This window comes from Mesoplodon bidens (genome assembly GCF_964165515.1).
Source record: "Mesoplodon bidens genome assembly, chromosome: 12".
Taxonomy (NCBI): domain Eukaryota; kingdom Metazoa; phylum Chordata; class Mammalia; order Artiodactyla; family Ziphiidae; genus Mesoplodon; species Mesoplodon bidens.
Genome location: NC_138168.1, coordinates 46,994,248 through 47,016,689, shown reverse-complemented (window position 1 = coordinate 47,016,689; position 22,442 = coordinate 46,994,248). Strand labels below are relative to the sequence as shown.

Here is a 22,442-nt window from a genome sequence, read left to right as displayed (position 1 = left end):
AGGAAACACATGCAATTTATTATCAATATAACCTCAAAACTTAATTTCCTTAACTTTTCTCTTGTTTTTAGATTTTCATTCCCCTGTAAGCATTTGAAATCAAGACACAATTTTTTCACTAAAATTTAACTACTTTCATTTTACTGTTATATATGTTAACACAGACGTAAATAGTATGTAAAAAATTTTCCTGTCCATTCAAAGTATTTAAGTTGTTAAAGCACAGTGTTAATAGTGTCTATAACAAACAAACAAAAAAAAACCTGGCTTTCTTTAAACACAGTAAGTCTCGAACGGGCTCACCAGGATTTTTTTCTACCAAAAGTTGTTAAGTTTGCTAAGATTTCTTAAAAATCTATGGGAAATAGGAAACCTGCCAGTTTAAGAACAAAAACAAAAACACACAGACACACACACACATCATTCTCACTTATATCAAATTGTTGAATTTGTATGAAATTTGTTTATACCATATGCCGAGCAATTAAAAATATGAACAAATGCTTATCTTTTGGTCACAATATGAAGGAATTTAAAAAACATAAATTATTAAAGATTTTTAATTTTTTAAATGCCAGCACTACTAGCAGCTTTTCTTGTATAATATTGAAGTGCTGCAAGGCTGAAACACATCTTCTTGTCCAGTAAGGTCTTAGCTTCAACAAATATCTTCAATTCCTAAGGTAAAAGTTGATGTACCTCCTCTTTAAAGATTTTTTTTGGCCAAAAGGAGAGAGCTATATCTAGATTTAAGGTGAGATTTGAGCAGTTCCGAGCAGTGTCACTGGAATTTGATCCCATTGTCCATTTCTTTACCATTATAAATAGCATCATTCCCTTGGATACTGAGGAATATTCTGTACTGAAGCACGTGCTATTAGATATACAAATGCTCTACAGTAGCAGTGACGTCAAATGATAAGAAGTCAACAATAAATAAGACCTTTTGCTTAGAAAGGGTGAGAGGGTGGAGGGGAGAAGGGAGAAATAATACGGAAGTGAAAAGTTCAGAGGAAAAATTTCACCTCCTTAGAAAATGTCTTCTCTATGGATACAAAAATTTTCCAACTACAGAACAATTAGTGGCAAATAAGACTTCAGAAAAGACACTAGAGGGGGAAAGGGCAGACAGCAGAAGCAAGAAGAACTACAATCCCCCAGCCTGTGGAACAAAAACCACATTCACAGAAAGATAGACAAGATGAAAAGGCAGAGGGCTATGTACCAGATGAAGGAACAAGATAAAACCCCAGAGAAACAACTAAATGAAGTGGAGATAGGCAACCTATAAGGATCAGAGCAGAAATAAATGAAATAGAAACAAAGAAAACAATAGCAAAGATCAATAAAACTAAAAGCTGGTTCTTTGAGAAGATAAACAAAATTGATAAACCATTAGCCAGATTCATCAAGAAAAAGAGGGAGAGGACTCAAATCAATAAAATTAGAAATGATAAAGGAGAAGTCACAACAGACATCGGAGAAATACAAAGCATCCTAAGAGACTACTGCAAGCAACTCTATGCCAATATAATGGACAACCTGGAAGAAATGGACAAATTCTTAGAAAGGTATAACTTTCCAAGACTGAACCAGGAAGAAATAGAAAATATGAACAGACCAATCACAAGTAATGAAATTGAAATTGTGATTAAAAATCTTGGAGCAAACAAAAGTCCAGGACCAGATGGCTTCACAGGGGAATTCTATCAAACATTTAGAGAACAGCTAACACCCATTCTTCTCAAACTCTTCCAAAAATTTCAGAGGAAGGAACACTCCTAAACTCATTCTACGAGGCCACCGTCACCCTGATACCAAAACCAGACAAAGATACTACAAAAAAACAAAGTTACAGACCAATATCACTGATGAATATAGATGCAAAGATCCTCAACAAAATGCTAGCAAACAGAATCCAACAACACATTAAAAGGATCACACACCATGATCAAGTGGGATTTATCCCAGGGATGCAAGGATTCTTCAATATACACAAATCAATCAAGTTGATACACCATATTAACAAACTGAAAAATAAAAACCATATGATAATCTTAAAAGATGCAGGAAAAGCTTTTAACAAAATTCAACACCCATTTATGATAAAACCTCTCCAGAAAGTGGGCATAGAGGGAACCTACCTCAACATAATAAAGGCCATATAAGACAAACCCGCAGCAAACATCATTCTCAATGGTGAAAAACTGAAAGCGTTTCCTCTAAGATCAGGAAAAAGACAATGATGTCCACTCTCACCCCTATTATTCAACATATTTTTGGAAGTCCTAGCCACGGCAATCAGAGAAGAAAAAGAAATAAAAGGGGGGCTTCCCTGGTGGCGCAGTGGTTGAGAGTCCGCCTGCCGATGCAGGGGACACGGGTTCGTGCCCCGGTCTGGGAAGATCCCACATGCCGCAGAGCGGCTAGGCCCGTGAGCCATGGCTGCTGAGCCTGCGCGTCCGGAGCCTGTGCTCTGCAAGGGGAGAGGCCACAACAGTGAGAGGCCCGCCTACCGCAAAAAAAAAAAAAAAAAAAAAAAAAAGAAATAAAAGGAATACAAATTGGAAAAGAAGAAGTGAAACTGTAACTGTTTGCAGATGACATGATAATATACATAGAGAATCCTAAAGATGCCACCAGAAAACTACTAGAACTAATCAATGAATTTGGTAAAGTTGCAGGATAGAAAATTAATGCACAGAAATCTTTTGCATTCCTATATACTAATGATGAAAAATCTGAAAGAGAAATTAAGGAAACACTCCCATTTACCACTGCAACAAAACGAATAAAATACCTAGGAATAAACCTACCTAGGGAGATTAAAGACCTGTATGCAGAAAACTATAGGACACTGATGAAAGAAATTAAAGATGATAGCAACAGATGGAGAGATATACCATGGCCTTGGATTAGAAGAATCAATATTGTGAAAATGACTATACTACCCAAAGCAATCTACAGATTCAATGCAATCCCTATCAAATTACCAATGGCATTTTTTATGGAACTAGAACAAATCTTCTTAAAATTTGTATGGAGACACAAAAGACCCCGAATAGCCAAAGCAGTCTTGAGGGAAAAAAACGGAGCTGGAGGAATCAGACTCCCTGACTTCAGACTATACTACAAAGCTACAGTAATCAACACAATATGGTACTGGCACAAAAACAGAAACATAGATCAACAGAGCAAGATAGAAAGCCCAGAGATAAACTCACGCATCTATGGTCAACTAATCTACGACAAAGGAGACAAGGATATACAATGGAGAAAAGACAGTCTCTTCAATAAGTGGTGCTGGAAAACTGGACAGCTACATGTAAAAGAATGAAATTAGAACACTCCCTAGCACCATGCACAAAAAATAAGCTCAAAATGGATTCAAGACCTTAATGTAAGACCGCACACTATAAAACTCTTAGAGGAAAACATAGGAAGAACACTCTTTGACATAAATCACAGCAAGATCTTTCTTGATCCACCTCCTAGAGTAATGGAAATAAAAACAAAATTAAACAAAAAGACCTAATGAAACTTAAAAGCTTTTGCACAGCAAAGGAAACCATAAACAAGACGAAAAGACAACCCTCAGAATGGGAGAAAATATTTGCAAATGAATCAATGGACAAAGGATTAATCTCCAAAATATATAAAGAGCTCATGCAGCTCAATATTAAAGAAACAAACAACCCAATCCAAAAATGGGCAGAAGACCTAAATAGACATTTCTTCAAAGAAGACATACAGATGGCCAAGAAGCACATGAAAAGCTGCTCAACATCACTAATTATTAGAGAAATGCAAATCAAAACTACAATGAGGTATCACCTCACACCACTTAGAATGGGAATCATCAGAAAATCTACAAACAACAAATGCTGGAGAGGATGTGGAGTAAAGGGAACCCTCTTGCACTGTTTGTGGGAATGTAAATTGATCTAGGCAGTATGGAGGTTTCTTAAAAAACTAAAAATAGAATTACCATATGATCCAGCAATCCCACTACTGGGCATATACCCAGAGAAAACCATAATTCAAAAAGACACATCAACCCCAATGTTCACTGCAGCACTATTTACAATAGCCAGATCATGGAAGCAACCTAAATGCCCATCAACAGACAAATGGATAAAGATGTTGTGGTACATATATACAATGGAATATTACTCATCCATAAAAAGGAATGAAACTGAGTCATTTGTTGAGACATGGATGGATCTAGAGACTGTCATACAGAGTGAAGTAAGTCAAAAAGAGAAAAACATATATCATACATTAACGCATGCATGTGGAACCTAGAAAAATGGTACAGATGGAGTCCCATTTTTTTACTGTGGATACCATTATTTTTCTTTTTTTAACAAGGAAAGTATTTTTAAATAAAACAATTAAAAAAAATTTTTTAAGTTTGAGGGATTAAAATCTCAACCAAGGAAATGCAAAGTAAAGGAGAAAGAAGACGATGAAGCCTCCCATCTCACGCAGCCCGTCCACAGGTCAGATGCCAGGCTAATTCCAAAAGCAGGACGTGACCAGTGGAGGAGGATTAGACCCAACCTCACTCTTCCTACAACAAAGATCTGAAGGAGGATTTCTTTTTCTTCCCAAATTTATTGCAAGTTCCACAACTGCACAGATAATGAATGAAAGAAAATATAAAAATGAAAGTGCATTATCACTTCTTCTCAGGAATGGAAAACTCAAACAAAACACCTAAGTTAATGCATCAGCATTGAACACTGAAGTGAATACCAAGAAATCTTTCCTAATGCAATAGTAAAGTATTAGTATAATCAGTGGGACTCAAGTAGTAAGTAATGTGGCAAACAGTTTTAAACAAAATATTATCACTGCCAAAACTATAATTCAAAAAGATGTATGCATCCCGATGTTCGTAGCAGCACTATTCACAATAGCCAAGACATGGAAACAAGCCAAATGTCCATCAACAGATGAATGGATAAAGAGGATGTGGTACATATACACAATAGAATATTACTCAGCCATAAGAAAGAATGAAATAATGCCATTTGCAGCAACATGGATGGACCTAGAGATTATCATACTAAGTGAAGTAAGTGAGAAAGAGAAAGACAATACCATATGATATCACTTATATGAGGAATCTAAAATATGATAAAATGAACTTATCTATGAAACAAAAACAGACTCACAGACATAGAGAACAGACTTGTGGTTGCCAAGGGGGAGTGGGGGTGGGGGAGGGAAGGACTAGGAGTTTGGGATTAGCAGATGCAAACTATTATATACAGAATAGATAAACAACAAAGACCTACTGTATAGCACAGGGAACTTTATTAAATATCCTGTGATAAACCATAATGGAAAAAATACTAAAAAGAATGTATGCATATGTATAACTGAATCACTGTGCTGTACAGCAGAAACTCACACAACACTGTAAATCAACTAAACTTCAATCAAAAAAGGTTATCACTCCTTTAATTACAAGTCTTAGCAGAACACTTTAAAATGAGATCGATTTTTCCTTTTTGTAATGTACATCATAAACCTCCAAAGTTTTACTACCCATCAATTTTCTCAACATATGAATGATATTAAAAAAGTACACATTTTATTGTTAATTTATATATATATATAAAATAATAGAACAACCACTCCCCATGGAACCACCACTCATAATTTTAAAATATTATTTGTCTGCCACATTTGACACTAATCTTTTTTCTTCACTAAAGGAAATATTAAAACTCAATTCACCTTTCCCCAGTTTTGTTCCCTACCCTTCCTGTCCCCAGAAAACCATTACCCAGAATTCATTATACATATATATATTTATATACATTTATAAATATATTTACATATATTTATATATGTATAACTCAAGGCATTTTAAAAAATAATCATGCTATACATATATACATCTATATGTAATTTTGTTTTTTTTTTACTTAGTGCATTGCTAAATATTTTTGTGCAAGTTGGATTTTTATTAAATATTATTTTTCATCTAACCTATCCATATTGGTACATAGACCTAGTTTATCCATTTCAATTGCAGCAGAATATTCAAATTTTATTTTTGATGTACTTCTTAAAGAATTTCACTACTTTAATAGAGTTTTCATATAATGGTTTTTTCTTCTGCTTCCCTGTTTCCCTCCCTTTCTAGCCTTTCTGACCCCCCCCACACACACACACTCAGAATTTTTATTTTAGGGCCCTTAAACTCCAGATTCTGTTGGAGAATGTTCTGGTATCAGGTTCCCTGGCTCTAAGTGTACAAAAGGCTGAGATGTAGAGTGTGGACAGGAAATACCTAAACTTTTGTCTGGACCCCCTTGGGTACAGTAATTATATATAGCTCAGAACCTGTTTGCAACTGAGTGTGAACATGTGAAAATTTAGCGACTATGTTTGGAATGTCATGTTAATTTTCCCAAATGGTTAAATGGCAGTTAAAATGGCACTTAAGGAACAAAAACTAGGGTAGGATAGGGTGTTATAGATCACTGACTTAACAGGGTGTTTCCACTGACAATGCTTTTCAGCTTTGCAATTTGGAAAGGAAAGTGAAAAGGAAGGGTGAGCTCATCAGCTCCCTCAGAAAACTAAACTCTCTCATAAAGGTTTGCTCTTGAGATTGCTTTGGATAAAAGAATGCTGCAGGGGCTTCCCTGGTGGCGCAGTGGTTGAGAGTCCGCCTGCCGATGCAGGGGACACGGGTTCGTGCCCCGGTCTGGGAGGATCCCGCATGCCGCGGAGCGGCTGGGCCCGTGAGCCATGGCCGCTGAGCCTGCGCGTCCGGAGCCTGTGCTCCGCAACGGGCGGGGCCACAGCAGTGAGAGGCCCGCGTACCGCAAAAAAAAAAAAAAGAATGCTGCAGCCTCCCTGTCCCCAGTTCCCATTTCTTCCATTTCTGGATTTAATTAGTATCACATTCTTTTCCTACACACACACACACACACACACACACACACACACACACACACACACACTCCTATCTCCAAGGTCAAACTATAAACCTGAATATTCAAAATAATTTAACTATATTTTTATGAGTAAGATTATATTGGTCCCACATACTGTGACAAATCTTACTTCCACCTCCTTTATGTTTCAGAATTGAATGTCAATCGATTAAAATAATTAAGTGCCTCAGAAAAGAGCAGCTCAAGCTAATTTTCATCTCCTCCCCTCAAAAATATCATATTTTACTTTATAACTACCCACAGGCTACTGATTACATTTATGGAACTTTATATATACAGCGATTCTATATTGCACAATTAATGTGAGCAACACTGTGCTATGGATGCTATAAAATAAAATAAAAACAACAACAAATGCAAAAATGATCCTTTTCCTCAGGGAGTTTACATTCTAACAAGTGGAATGACACAGTCAGAAATAAGTAACATTGACTATTAATATATTTTAATAGGGAAGAAGGGAAAATTTTACCCAGTAAGATAGAAATGTGGCTGGAAGCCCAGGAAGAGTTTTGTCAACTATACTCATCAGGAAGCAAGGCACCATGGAACAGGACAGGATTGGAGACTGGGAATTCTAAAATGTTTGTATCCACCCTGGCTCTACTCTTACTGACTTAGCATCATGCCTGACACACAGTAGGTGCCAATGAAAATTTGTTGACTTACTCTGTGGACTTGAGAGCAACACAGTTTCTCACAGTCTTTGTTCCTCTCCCAAAAATGGGGATAGGAGATAATTCATAAAGGTTTCATGAGGATCAAATAAAATAATATATATGAAAACATATATAGTAAGCTTAAAGGCACTAGAAATATATTGCTTACCATTCTTTGGGGAATTTTAAAGTGAGTCGCAGAATTTTTAAACCCTGTGCATCTTAGTATGAAGGTAACTCTTCTGTGAAGAGCCCAGGGTTGGGAAAGGGAAAGAGAAACTTAGCTCACTGTTATCCTCCTCCTTTGGCCTCAGCCACCCCTCAGCCCACCTTCCCTCCTTCCCCTGGTCAAGAGGTGGCTTACCTTCCAAACTTGTGACTTCCTTTCCCATGGGTGAGTGGGACTTTTCCTAGAAGAATGTTAAACACAAACTACCTCCACACCTAAACCGACCCCACGTTGAAGCCAATCAGTATCTCCTCTATAAGCCCCAGCATATAACAGTCTTAGAGAGGAAGATTTAACAACTAGGTTTTGTAAAGCTGTGGCATTATCTGTGATTTTAAATTCCCATTCTAGGCCAAACTGCTTGCTAGAAACAATGGAAGACCTGTGTGTATACTATCTGCAATTTCCATGTTTTGTGGTGGCCTGAGGAAAGATGCCCGGATCTGGAAATAAAACACAGCACAGTGTAACCACAGTGATCAAGAGGTAATGAGGGGGCCTCCCTGGTGGCGCAGTGGTTGAGAGTCCGCCTGCCGATGCAGGGGATACGGGTTCGTGCCCCGGTCCGGGAGGATCCCATATGCCGCGGAGCGGCTGGGCCCGTGAGCCATGGCCGCTGAGCCTGCGCATCCGGAGCCTGTGCTCCGCAACGGGAGAGGCCACAACAGTGAGAGGCCCGCATACCGCAAAAAAAAAAAAAAAAAAAAAAAGAGGTAATGAGGAACCTGCTCTCACAGGTTAGATGTCTAAATCACACCCTTGGAGATAACATTTATTATCTGAAAATAGGAACGTTCTGAGCATTGTGACATTGACCAAACCTTCTGTACAATTCCTCAAAACAGGCATTGTGTGAATACAGTATGTCAGGGGATTGTATTTCATGTGCTAATCTTTTCATGACACTCTCCTTCTACAGCATTTCAGTGATGGTGTAAAGAAAAAAAATATGAGTCAACCAAAAAGGGAGATGACTAGGATTATCCCAAAAGAAAAAGAGACAGAGGGAAAGGAGGAGAAAGGAGGAAGGGGAGAAAAGAGGGAGGTGGGAGGGAGGGAAGAAGAAAGGAAGGAAGGAAATGGAAATAGGATGGTCCCTAGTGGAGCAGGTAAAACAGATTAGGCAAAACATAGGACAATGTATGGTGCTCAATCAACCTTGGCATATTTGAGAGAGACTATTTTATTAGGGTATTTTACTATTGACAGAGTTTCTATTAAAATGGAAATTGTGTACATATTAGTAGTAACCCTCCACATATAAATCAAATTGGTTCTAAGTACATGCCATTCTTCTCAAAGATGCCAATAAAATGTTGGGATTACAGCAGAAATAAAAGAACAGTAAGGTCCTATAAATTTCCATGAGTTGTATGATTCATTCCTTATCAATCTAACTAGTTAGAATCTTTTCAATCTTTTGTTTAAATTTCTTCTTCCTCATATGTAAACACATCTAATACATTTATAATTATGACATTCTGCACAGTGTCCAACACACAGTATTTGTTCCCTTCCCCTTTTCCTCGTATCTTTTTTCTATGGTATCTGCCTAAACTGGTGTGTATGTGGTGCCATCAAACAAGGTGGCATGAGTAAGAAGTGACTACGAAGAATAAATACAGGGGATTTCAAAAATAGAAAAGTTCTTTGGTAGGTAGTTTTCAAAAAGGGTAAACTGACTTTCCGATGATATATAAGTTGTTTCCCTTAAAGTATTTTCCTTCTTTTACCCCTCATGTGTCCCCATTTCTTTGCAATCTTTCTTTCTCTGTTCTCCTTTGCTTTCAGATGACTTTTTGTCTTTCTCTACTACTTTTTTCTCTTTTTTTCTGTTTTCCTCTCAACATTGGAGGCTACTGCTTTAAGGGTGTTTCCTCTCTTCTTTCCCACGGGATTTTTCATGGGAGTCAATTTGTGGGTAAACCTCAGTATGTCGAGATGCAAGCGGATGAATATGTTGCCAGATTCTCACCACAATGCAGTTTAAAAAAAAAAAAAACGTTAAGAGACTGTATTTACAGATGCTTCATAGAGAAAACCTTCAGAAGCCCCCAGGTTTCGGAGTGGATCTCTATCTAAATGCGTACCAACGTATCAGGTGCAGCGTGGTGCAGTTTTCTTCAGCCACGTCCCTCACGCCCCACTTAAGGATGTTGCCATTCATTGGCTCCTCCGTGGTTCAGGTTTTTACAAGTAGAGCCAAGTCCTCAGGCGTCTACCCTTCTTTATCATCCTTTCCCCCAGGCCGGACAGCACCACACCGGAACAGCCCTGAGCCAGCAGCGCATGTGCGGTTGGCAGTGGCGACGGAAGGTCTGTGCAAGGTCAGCGGACGAGCAACCTGAAAATTCGTCCTGCCTGCAGGCCACAGGACAGGCCACAGCCAATCCAGAGCTAAAGCGGGTTGTTCCACAAAAAAAGGAGTTCTGAATCCACATCTTAAAGGGAATCACTCTAAGCAGATGGCATTTTTCTATAGAACAATACACTGTTTGGGGTTTTCATTCCTAACTGGAGTCAGCTTCAAATGAATCATAAACATGACCAGCAATGTCTTTAAAGTGAAGGTACAGTAACTGTAAACTACTGGAAAAGCCAGTGAAATTCCAAGTCCTAAGAAGTAGATTTTAAGTGTATAATTTACATGGATGATTATGTTATAAATCCCTGTTATAAAGTGTCTCTCCAAAGACCGAGGACTCTCCTTAATTTAGTTTAAACCTAATGTTCTAGGTATAAAAAATACAGGCCTGGGGCTTCCCTGGTGGTTCAGTGGTTAAGAATCCACCTGCCAATGCAGGGGACAGGGGTTCAAGCCCTGGTAGGGGAAGATCCCACATGCCACGGAGCAGCTAAGCCTGTGCGCCAAAACTGCTGAGCCTGCGCTCTAGAGCCCACGAGCCACAGCTACTGAAGCCCACACGCATAGAGCCCGTGCTCCGCAACAAGAGAAGCCACCATAATAATGAGAAGCCCGCGCACTGCAACGAAGAGTAGCCCCCACTCGCCGCAACTGGAGAAAGTCCACGCGCAGCAACGAAGGCCCAAAAGCAGCCAAAATTAAATTAATAAAATAAATTTTTTAAAATACAGGCCAAAATTTCATCATATTACTACCATAAGTTCAGCATAAACCCTCTTGTAGGTGTTAAGCTGAATGTAAAAGAGAAATTCTGAAGGATTTTTCTGCAAGCATGTCTCAAGTATCTGCCCTCAAAGCTCTCTTTTAAAAGAAAATTAGCAAATAGGCTATTGAGTATCACAAGTATCTTCACACAAATAGTTTCTCCCCGCTGGCCACAACCGCGAGTCTCAGACTTTGGAACAAAACTTCGAAAAACATCCTTTATTTTTCAAACTGTAGTTTTGCTTTTGGAGATGCAACATTGCCTTGAGGAAAGTATTGGGTTGGCCAAAATGTTCATTCAGGTTTTTCCATAAGATGTTATGGAAAAACCAAAACAAACTTTTTGGCTAACCCAATAATTTGGATTGGAATCCTATTTTTTTTTAATCTTGGTTTCACTAATTATTGGTCTTAAGCTAGAGCAGGTCCTGTGAGCCTCTGAGCCTGTTTACATACCTGTGAAATCATAATACAATAACACTGACCCACCCACCTCACTAAGGGTGTTTAAGGCACCCACTATAATAATATATAAGAAAATAATTTGCAAACTTTGGTTATGATCCTTTTGGATATTTCACATATCACCCAAATACTGTCCTGATAGTGTTTCATAACAATTTTCACTCATAGTGGTTTTTAAAAAATTTTTCCTAGCTACAGGATAACTCTATTAAGAACAAAGACTAGATTGTGTGAGAAATTCATGTATGTTGCTATAAGGATCAAACTGTGACTCCTTAGTGAGGAGGTAAGTAAATGTTCTACAACAAGGGATGAACTGGAGATTTTCAACAATAAGTTCCTGCCTTAATTAAAGCAATTCTTGCCAACAGAATCTTCCATCAGGGCAGCTCTGGGTGCCAGCAGCTCCAGGGTGGTTGTTCTTAAAGGGTCAACTCCTAGCAAAGACCTTCTATTTAATTCCCATTTGCTCCCCAGAGGTCCCAACGCCTTCCCTGAAGAGTGACTCTGGTCGGCTCTCTGAAAGACCTCCACCTTTCTTGGCAATTCCTAGTCCAGTGTCACTGTCTCAGTACCATCTGTCCAATAAGTATTTATTAAGTTCCCACAATTTGCCCAACACTGTGTTTAATGCTAGGGATAAAAGAATGCAAAGCAGGGGCTTCCCTGGTGGCGCAGTGGTTGAGAGTCCGCCTGCCGATGCAGGGGACACGGGTTCGTGCCCCGGTCTGGGAGGATCCCACATGCCGCGGAGCGGCTGGGCCCGTGAGCCATGGCTGCTGAGCCTGCGCGTCCGGAGCCTGTGCTTCGCAACGGGAGAGGCCACAACAATGAGAGGCCCACATACCGCAAAAAAATAAATAAATAAAAAAAATAAAAAAATAAAAAAAAAGAATGCAAAGCAATATGAGAAACTTATAGGCTAGTGTTAGCTACAGACTCACCTCCAGAGACAGATATGCCTAGCTGACATTCAGGTGACTGCCAACTAACTCATAAGGATCCCAGCTAAAACCAGAACTAGAAGATTATGAGCTAAATAAATGTATATATTTTTAACTCACTAAGTTTTGGGGTGGTTAGTTAAATGGCAAAATCTGATAAAATAATAATAAAATGAGGATGAAATAAATATTGTTCATAAGAAACTATGCTAATTATACTGCTGATGGTGATAGAAATGGCCATTACTATGGAGCAAATACAGGGCATCACAAATGGCACATTTAGCCAGAGATGTTTAGGTTTTACAGCAATGCATTTTTAGCTCTTTCAGCTCAGGCTGTCATAACAAAATACCATAGACAGGGTGGCTTAAACAACAGAAATTAATTTTCTCACAGTTCTGGAGTCTGGAAAGTCCAAGATCAAGGTGGCAGCTGATTCACTTTCTGGTGAGAGCTCTCTTCCTGGCTTGCAGAGGGTTGTCTCTTCATTGTGTCCTCACATGGCGGAATGAACTCTATTGTCTCTTACTCTTCTTTATAAGGGCACTAGCCCTACTGGGTTACGGGCCCACCCATATGACTTCATTTAACCTTTATCACCTCCTCACAGGTCTTATCTCCAAATACAGTTACATTGGGGGTTCGGGCTTCAACATATGAATTTGGGGAGAACATAAATGTTTAGTCCATAACAGCTCAAAAAGCACTATTATTGTTGAAATTCCTATAGAATAATTAACTTTGTTATTGCAAGACTGAAACTTTCTAGTCCTTAACTCCTTTTTCCCTGTTAAACAATTACTTTTAATAACAAAATTTCTTAGGAATGCAACTTTTGCAATATTAAGCTGAACATATAAAACTAATTCTCTCTAAAATTTTTGCTATAGAACCCAATTTTTATGAAGAAAAAGCATTATATTTGAAGAAATAACTTGAGCTTTAGTAGTTTTTTAGAAGGGAAGGTAGTCCTTAAAACAAGTAAATCAGGGACTTCCGTGGTGGCGCAGTAGTTAAGAATCTGTCTGCCAGTGCAGGGGATACTGGTTTGAGTCCTGGTCTGGGAGGATCCCACATGCTGTGGAGCAACTAAGCCTGTGCACCACAACTACCAAGCCAGTGCCACAACTACTGAACCCTGCATGCCTAGAACCCATGCTCCACAACAAGAGAAGCCACCACAGTGAGAAGCCTGTGCACCACAAAGAAGAGTAGCCCCCACTCGCCGCAACTAGAGAAAGCCTGTGCACAGCAATGAAGACCCAACGCAGCCGAAATAAATAAATAAATAAATAAATAAATTTTAAAAATAGGGTTTCCCTGGTGGCACAGTGGTTGAGAGTCCACCTGCTGATGCAGGGGACATGGGTTTGTGCCCCGGTCCGGGAAGATCCCACATGCCGCGGAGCAGCTAGGCCCGTGGGCCATGGCTGCTGAGCCTGCACGTCCGGAGCCTGTGCTCCACAACGGGAGAGGCCACAACAGTGAGAGGCCCGCGTACCGCAAAAACAAACAAAAATAATAATAATAATAATAATAAAAATAAAACAAGTTAGTCATATTTGATGTTTTACTCCTTAGAAAAACAATTCTCCAAGGTCCACAAACATATCTCATCTGGCATTTTTATTATTTCCCTTTCTTCTCATATATTTTTATTTTTACATTTTAGAAATAAAATGTCAACTTGTGATATTATTTGAATAACAAAATAGAAACAGCTATATTAAGTAAATGGCAAAGAATGTTTAAAGCCTGTTAGATATTTGTTTATGCTTAGTGCAATAAGCAGACAGAGAGAGACAAATAATTTATATCACTTATACATGGAATCTAAAACATACAACAAACTAGTGAATATAACAAAAAAGAAACAGACTCATAGATATAGAGAACAAACTTGTGGTTACCAGTGGGGAGAGGGAAGGGGAGAGGGGCAAAATAGGTGTAGGGGATTAAGAGGTACAAACTACTATGTATAAAATAAATAAGCTACAAGGATGTCATTGTACAGCACAGGGAATATAGCCAATATTTTATAATAACTATAATTGGAATATAACCTTTAAAAATTGTGAATCACTATGTTTTACACCTGAAATTTATATAATATTGTAAATAAACTGTACCTCAATTTAAAAAAAAGAAAAGTCTATTAGGTATTTGAATACTATAAGTTTACCACAATGCATATAAAAAGACATTTTTGCAAATTTTGTATTTCTCATGGCACCATGCTACAAAAATATCACTGCTATACTGTTTCACATTTGAAGTGTTTTGTATTGTATTAAGGAAAGAAGGCTAACATATATAACATAGTGGCTACATCTTAAAACATAAAAGAATGGCCTATTCAATTCAATAAATATTGTTGGTTGTCTACTATTATATTCTTTTTTTTATACACCAACATGAAGTCAATAGATATAGATTATACCCTACCCTGATATCATGAAGATATTTTCCTGTGTTGATAATTTTGCCTTTCATTTTCAGGTCTTTAATCAACCCAGGGTTCATTTTATGTATGATGTAAAGTAGGATTTTGATTTGTTGTTCATATGAATACAGGTGTCCTGAATAGAATTTATGAAAAAGATTGTCCATCCTCCACTAACCTTCCATGTCATCTCTGTCATACATATGTCTATATGTGTGTGCATCTGCTCTTGGGCTCTCCATTTTATTTCATTAGCCGGTCTATATCTATATCCATGCCACATTATCTTAATTAATATAGCTTTATAATGTCTTTTTTTAAATCTAATTTCCCCTCTTCCTACCCCCCACAACTCTGGTAATTACAAATCTTATTTCTTTTTCTATGAGCTTGTTTGCTTGTTTGTTTGTCTGCTGAAGTGTAATTGACCTACACCACTAAGTTAGTTCCTGGTGCATAATACAGTGTTTCCATATTTCTATACATGTGTATCTAGGCAATAAGTCTTAATATACAGTAGAGCAATTCTTTGCAAGGCTGTATTTATATGCAGTCTCTTGAATTTACATATGCATTTTTTATCAGCTTGTCAATTGTTATGGAAAAAACATGCTATAATTTTGGCTAGGATTGCACTAAATCTATAAATCACTTGGAGATAAAATAAATTAATATAATTTATCTTTTCATAATATCTTTCAATTATTTTTTAAATCTCCTCATAGAGTTCTTGAACATGTTCTGTTAGATATGTTTTTATATAATTTGTATGTTTGGTGCTATTATAAATGGTATCTTTAACTTTCTTGTCTGTATTCTTACTATTTATTACTGTTCTATAGAGATGTTATTATTTTACTATACAGACTTTCATTTAGCAACTTTGCTTTCCTCTTTTATTAATTCGAATAATTTATTTGTAGGCACTTTGGGTTATTCCTTGTACAATTATATGATTTGCAAATAAGTTTTCACATTTTTGTTCTTTTCTATCCTTAAACACATTTCTTTTTCTTGTCATACCACACTGTCTAGAAACACTGGTAAAATATTGAAAAAAAAGGTAGTCCTTAGAATCTTGGTCTTTTCCCAAACTCAGAGGTCGAGGCTTCAGTTTGTTCTCACTGTATATAAAGTTTACTGTTGATTTTAAGTCAGATTAAGAAGGTTTCCTTCTGTTTCTAAGTTGCCAAGAACATCAACATCAATGAATATTATACTGTACTGAGTGCTTTTTCTGCAACTCTTGAGGTAATTTTATCGTCTCCTTTAATCTTGTATTATGGCAAATTATATTAATTTACTTTTTAATATTAATACAAACTTATCTTCCTGAAATAAACTCAACTTTGTCATGGTGGATTATACCATTATGCCTTATAAATGTTCTAAATTCTTTTTGTAAGCATATTATTTATGATTTTTGCATCTTTGCCACATAAATAAAATTTGCTCATGTCTTTGTTACCTTACTATCTTTGTTGCATTTTGGTATTGAAATTACACTAGCTTCATAAATAAATTTTAAGTGCCCTGGAAGAGTATGATTAAGATTGAAATGATTTGTTCTGTGAACACTAGTTTGAACATATCAATAGAGAATGTGTGCTTGGAATTTTCTTAGAGGGAATATCTTTGGCTACTGATGCAATTTTTTAGTAATTATAGGACAATCCAGATCTTCCAACTGTTTTTTAGGTAAATTTGCTAATACATACATACATATATACATATATTTTATAGAAAGTTGTCAATTTAGTTAATATTTTAAGTCAGTTAAAGCATAAGGTTAAAGCATAAAGTTTTCATAAAACTGTCATAAATGTTAAAATTCCTGGAAATATCCAAATAAGTTATAAACTCATGTCCAGACAAAAAATCTGCACATGAATGTTTACAGCAGCTTTGTTCATAATTGCCGAGACTTGGAAGCAACCAAATGTCCTTCAATAGATGAATGGATAAGTAAATCATGGCACATCTGTATGATGGGATATTATTTAGCAATAAAAGTAAATGAGCTATCAAGCCATGAGAAGATGTGGAGGAACCTTAAATGCATATTGTTAAGTGAAAGAATTCAATTTGAAAAGTCTACATACTGTATGATTCCACCTCTGTGACATTCTGGAAAAGGTGAAACTATGGAGACAGCATAAAGAGCAGTGGTTGCCAGGGGTTTGGAGAAGGGAAGATGGGATGACTAAGTGGAGCGCAGAGGGTTTTTCAGGGTGGTGAAACTATTCTGAAATATACTATGACAGTGAATAGGTGTCATTATATGTTTGCCAAAACCCATAGAATATATCAGTACAACACAAGGCATGAACCCTGATGTAAACTATAAACTCTGGTTGTTAATAATGTGTGAATAAAGGCTCATCAGTGATAACAAATGTTCCACACCAATGCAAAATGTTAATAATAAGGGAAACTATGTTCAGGGAGGAAGGGGTGTCTGGGAATTCTCTGTATGTTCTGCTCAATCTTCTGTAAATCGGGGCTTCCCTGGTGGCGCAGTGGTTGGGAATCTGCCTGCCAATGCAGGGGACACGGGTTCGAGCCCTGGTCTGGGAAGATCCCACATGCCGCGGAGCAACTAAGCCTGTGAGCCACAATTACTGAGCCTGCGCGTCTGGAGCCTGTGCTCCACAACAAGAGAGGCCTCAATAGTGAGGGGCCCGCGTACCGCAAAAAAAAAAAAAAAAAAAAAAAAAAAACTACTGTAAATCTAAAACTGAATTTAAAAATAGTCCATTAAATCAGTTAATTAATAAATAAGCGTTACATTCACTTACTTCTTCCCATATGATGTTTCCTAGTTTCCTTTAGAATTGCATTAATCTTTGAACATATGTTTCCATTACTACATTACATTTTTATAAGGATGGAATCCAAAGCTAAGTCTTGGATCCAGTTTTCTCTTTTACAAACTCTTTCTGTGTAATTAAAACACCACATTTTTTCCTAATTGACTCATTTTTATGAATATGTTACTTTGATAGACAGTTTTGAGAAATGTTCTCAAAACTGTAGGTTTCCTTCCTGAATAACGTTTTTTTTTTAATTAGTTTCATTATTGTTGGCAAACTGACATTTTTTAAGGTCAATAACATTTGTTAAGCACCAGCTATACCAACTAAGATAATTCTTAGCTTACCTTAGTGCACATTTGCCTGAAATGGTCAATTTAATCAATTTATTTATTTATATTAACATAGCGGTCACATAAATCCTTCAGAGCAGATATTCCACAACTTTAGATAAGTTCCATAACTCTGATGGATTGATGATATTTTTCCAATGAGCATGGGAAACAGAAAGAACCAATTCAAGCAATTAAACAAAGACATATGGCTCAGGACACACTGAATGTCCAATGCTCTCTTTCCTATTGAATACAGCCCATCTGCACAAAGATGAAAGTTATGCATGTGGCCCTCTAATTGCCTGAGAGAATCTGGTTATGTTTTATTTGAGATGTTTAGTTAATATGATTTTCCTAAACTTCAGAATTTAAACTACTTTTTTCCTTTGGCAGCTATTTTTCCCTCAAATTACAGATGATCTACAAAGTTGAAGGAAGTCGTAAGTTTGATTCTTCTGAATTGACTTAAGCAGCAAGTTTGAAATATCAGGATTATTTTATGAGATTCCCTACAACGAAGTAGAAAATTTATTTGCTACTATTAGTTACCTTTTTAAAAAATATTTGATTAGAACGAACGTTCTTTTGTTTATTCTTTCTTTTGTTTATTTGATTTGGAGGAACTATATGAATGAAGGACAAAGGAAAAATAAACTATCGTAATACATAAGGTTTGAGGTTTAGTTTATAATTCCAAGCTCTTTTATTTCGGACAAACTTGAAACTAATTGAACTATTTCTACTTCAAACTCCTTAATATCAGGAACTATGATACTAACAGTAAGAATGAAGAAAATAAAGAGTCTTTTTTCCGTCCTCTGGGCATGTGGTTATGTGTTGGACTTCATTGTATTTTCTTACCTGTAAGTCTCAGGCACAGAATTTCTACTATATAGCTATTTGCTAACAAAATCAGTTAGTGGGCTTCCCTGGTGGCGCAGTGGTTGAGAGTCCACCTGCCGATGCAGGGGACGCGGGTTCGTGCCCTGGTCCAGGAAGATCCCACATGCTGCGGAGCGGCTGGGCCCATGAGCCATGGCCGCTGAGCCTGCGTGCCCGGAGCCTGTGCTCTGTAACGGGAGAGGCCACAACAGTGAGAGGCCCGTATACCGCAAAAAATATATATATATATATCAGTTAGTGATCAAAGTCTAGAGCAGGAATTTTTTAGCTTTCTTGAATAAAGAAAGAAATGAATCATATTTCAATACTTATTTTTGTAAATGTCCTCTCAAAGGTGAAGCTCACTAAAAATCAAATTTCTACACTAGGTCAGTTGCTTAGAAAACAGCTGTGGAATCACCATGATTGAATCAGTCAGGTCTAATCAGCAGAAGAACCCAGACCAAGTAGTCCAATAGAGGTTATTAATAGAGGCCATTAGTTACAAAGGAATAGTAGGAGCTAAAGACACTGAGGGAACGGTGAGGATACTCATAGTTCAGTGTCAACACACAGAGATTAGTATTAGCCGAAAGTTCTTCTAGAGCTGGAGAGACAAAGGAGGTGATGCTACCAAAGGCCTGAACACAGAGCATCCAGACAGAAGCTGAACCCACAGAGGAGCAGTCACTCAGAGACCTGCCCAGTGGAAACTGACCACAGAGAGGTCTGCCAGAAAGAGATGAAATAATGGAGACTCAGATTATGCTAGAAATGCAGCCCAAAGCCAAGGGAGATGGCAAAGAAGTAACCTAGCTTTTCTCCCTTAGTCCTCCAATTTCCCATTTTTGTCTCCCATCAGCCATATCTTTTCAGAAAACAATTGGCAAAGGGGGTGTGGAAAATCAAGTTCGCAGAGATCAGTACTTTGAGACACTGAATAGGAGTAGCAAATGGATCCTTTCTCAAAGTGAAGTAGTCATGATTTGGTGGAATTCGGCAAAATATGCAGAAGCTTGGACTAGGAAAGAAGGAAGAAATGTAGGATTGCAAATTCCCATAATAACTCTAAGAGTGACATTGTAACAGACAGGAATATTCACATTGTTAGTGTTTACATTAAGTTTTATAGCAAAGAACAAAGGTTTCAAACATGTTTTAAAAATATCTATGAGCTCTTGAATCAGTAATAAATCTTGCTTATGAAATTGTTGCCAAATTTCTTGTAATAGCAACCATTTATTGAATGTTTATTATGTGCCAGGCATGGTACTATACATGCATTTTCTTATTTAATCCTCACAAGAACTCTATGAAGTAGATATGATTATCTATCTTCACTTTGTAGATAAAGGGACAAAGACTAAAAGAGGTTAAACAATTGTCTGAGTTTACAATGGTAGTAAGTGGGAGAGTTCCTATTCAAACCCAATTTTCCCGATCTCCAAGCTGTCATGATCACCATGCAATTCTGCCCCAATCAGTGCTGGCCAAATGAAGCTTCATTATGTTACTCATAATCACCTTTCTGGAGCAGATGGCTCTCTCCCACTTCCACAAGGCTGGCTCACAATAATGATGGTTAAAATTAAACAGGTGTTTTATATCCAACCCACATACAGAAGATGAAATCATTCTTACTTCTATGACCAATGATTTGTTTAAAAACTGTATGTACATTTTCTATCATCTCTGCACAGATGCAGGAAGGAAGCACCCATCTACTGGCAGTGATAACAAGTCTTCTCCTCACCCAAAGCAGCCTTGCAGACCTCCCCAGACTCCAGGCCCATGCTGGTTTTGCCCTGCCAGCCCTGAAGTAGAAAGCATCTGGTGGTCAACACTGGCATGCATTGCTACCTTGCCCTGGCCAAAGGAGGCTTATCTGACGACTGTGTCCTCATTCTGCCCATTGGACACTACCATTCAGTGGCAGAGCTTTGGCAGAGGTGGTGGTAGAGGTGAAGTATAATGCTACACTGGGGCAGTTCGTTAAGAGCCGAGGGAAACGGTGTGTTCAATTTGAGAGAGATCGTTGCCAAAGCTACTCAAAACTCGTCAACCCCCATCTTTAGCAGGAGTGCCCTTGCTCAAAACCTGCCAACTCCCTACCTTTAGCAGGAGTGAACATAAATCTTTAAGTTAAAGGGTCCAGAGATAAGAAAAGAAGCTACACACACACACAAAAAAAAACAGAAGGAACCAGCTGGGACCAAGATGGCAATGAATCTGACCTCCAACAGACCCTGAATCTCATTATACATTGATTTTTACTATATTAGCATATTAAATGACACACCTACCGTGGCCATGACCAGACATTAAGGACCAAAAAAGGATAAAAATGGGGTGGTACCCCACTCCCTCAAAAAAGCCCTGCCCCTTCCCCGGCAGACTAATGCATATGCCTCCCTATCATTAGCCTCACTTCTGCTCCCTTTGTCTTTACTCTAAAATTAAATCCCTCTCGCCAGGTGGGTGAGAAGTTGATCTGTGAACTGCTTCTCCATTCTTTGGCCACTGAATAAGTTTGTGCTGTGTCCATCTCACCTTCGGTTTTGTTATTCACCTACTTTAAGCTGAACAGAAAAAGAACCTTCCCCTTCCAAGGCAGAGAGCCTCGGCCAGGCTTGGGCCTAAGCAGGGTCCATATGACTTAATTTGGTAACAAGATGATAAAAGACATCACCTCCAGCACCAGGTCATTCTTGTGCCATCAGCCAGGACACCACTGATGACATTAGAAATGCCTTCATTCCCCGAGCACAGGAACAACAGATAGTGGTCTTGGACATCCCAGCACTCTGCCGTGAAGCAGATGGCAGAGCCAGGAACAGCAGCATATTTTTATGTTGTATTTGGCTCAGGAGAGAAGCTTTTCCACAGAATTAAAAGGAATTTTCCTTTGCAGTTTGGAAGAGAGGTCATGGCCAGTAAAGCCATCCTTAATATTCCTGACAAGTCTGACTGAAGGCAGTGTCGGAGCAGCAAGGAAGAGGAAGAGAGCCTGACTCACCAGGCTTCATTCTGGTTGACTAAGCAAAGGGAGAGGGACTTTATGAACTTCACAGGAAGTAACAGCAGCCTGTTCTTAAAGAAACTACAGTCTCCCATGGGGACTGTGGCCCTGCTTCTTTTTCGTGCATTCCCATGGAACCGACCTGCAGCAAAAGGTCTGAGATTGAATGGTTTTCAGAAAAAGTCACATTCTCGGATAAAAATCCAATATGTTGAAAGCATGTCTGTCACCCAGCTGCAAGTACAGCTTGTATTTATCAACATTTTCAAAAACGTTTAAAGTATCAAAATCCAAATGCTTTTTCCATGAAAAAAAATATGTGTGATGGGTAGGAGCAACACAAATTCTGATATTTTTACTTTACACTAAATTAGACAGGTATTTGGTTGGATATTTAAGCTTAAAGAGCTTGATTAATACTTATTGACTTCTGATACACTATATAGGGTGTATGTGGTGTGTGTGTGTGGTGTGTGTGTTTAGAAGGAAAGTGTGCAGTGTACTGTACCAGAACTCTCTCAAAATTGGATAAGCCAACGG

At 38.0% G+C, this 22,442-nt stretch overlaps 1 pseudogene across 1 annotated transcript; it reads left to right on the top strand.

The window, feature by feature from the left end:
• Positions 1 to 9,892: 9,892 nt before the first annotated feature.
• Positions 9,893 to 22,181, top strand: LOC308625888 (CWF19-like protein 1; annotated as a pseudogene). Its single transcript has 3 exons — positions 9,893 to 10,184; positions 20,584 to 20,917; positions 21,556 to 22,181. The product of its transcript is annotated as a CWF19-like protein 1 (transcript).
• The last annotated feature ends 261 nt before the right edge of the window (positions 22,182 to 22,442 follow it).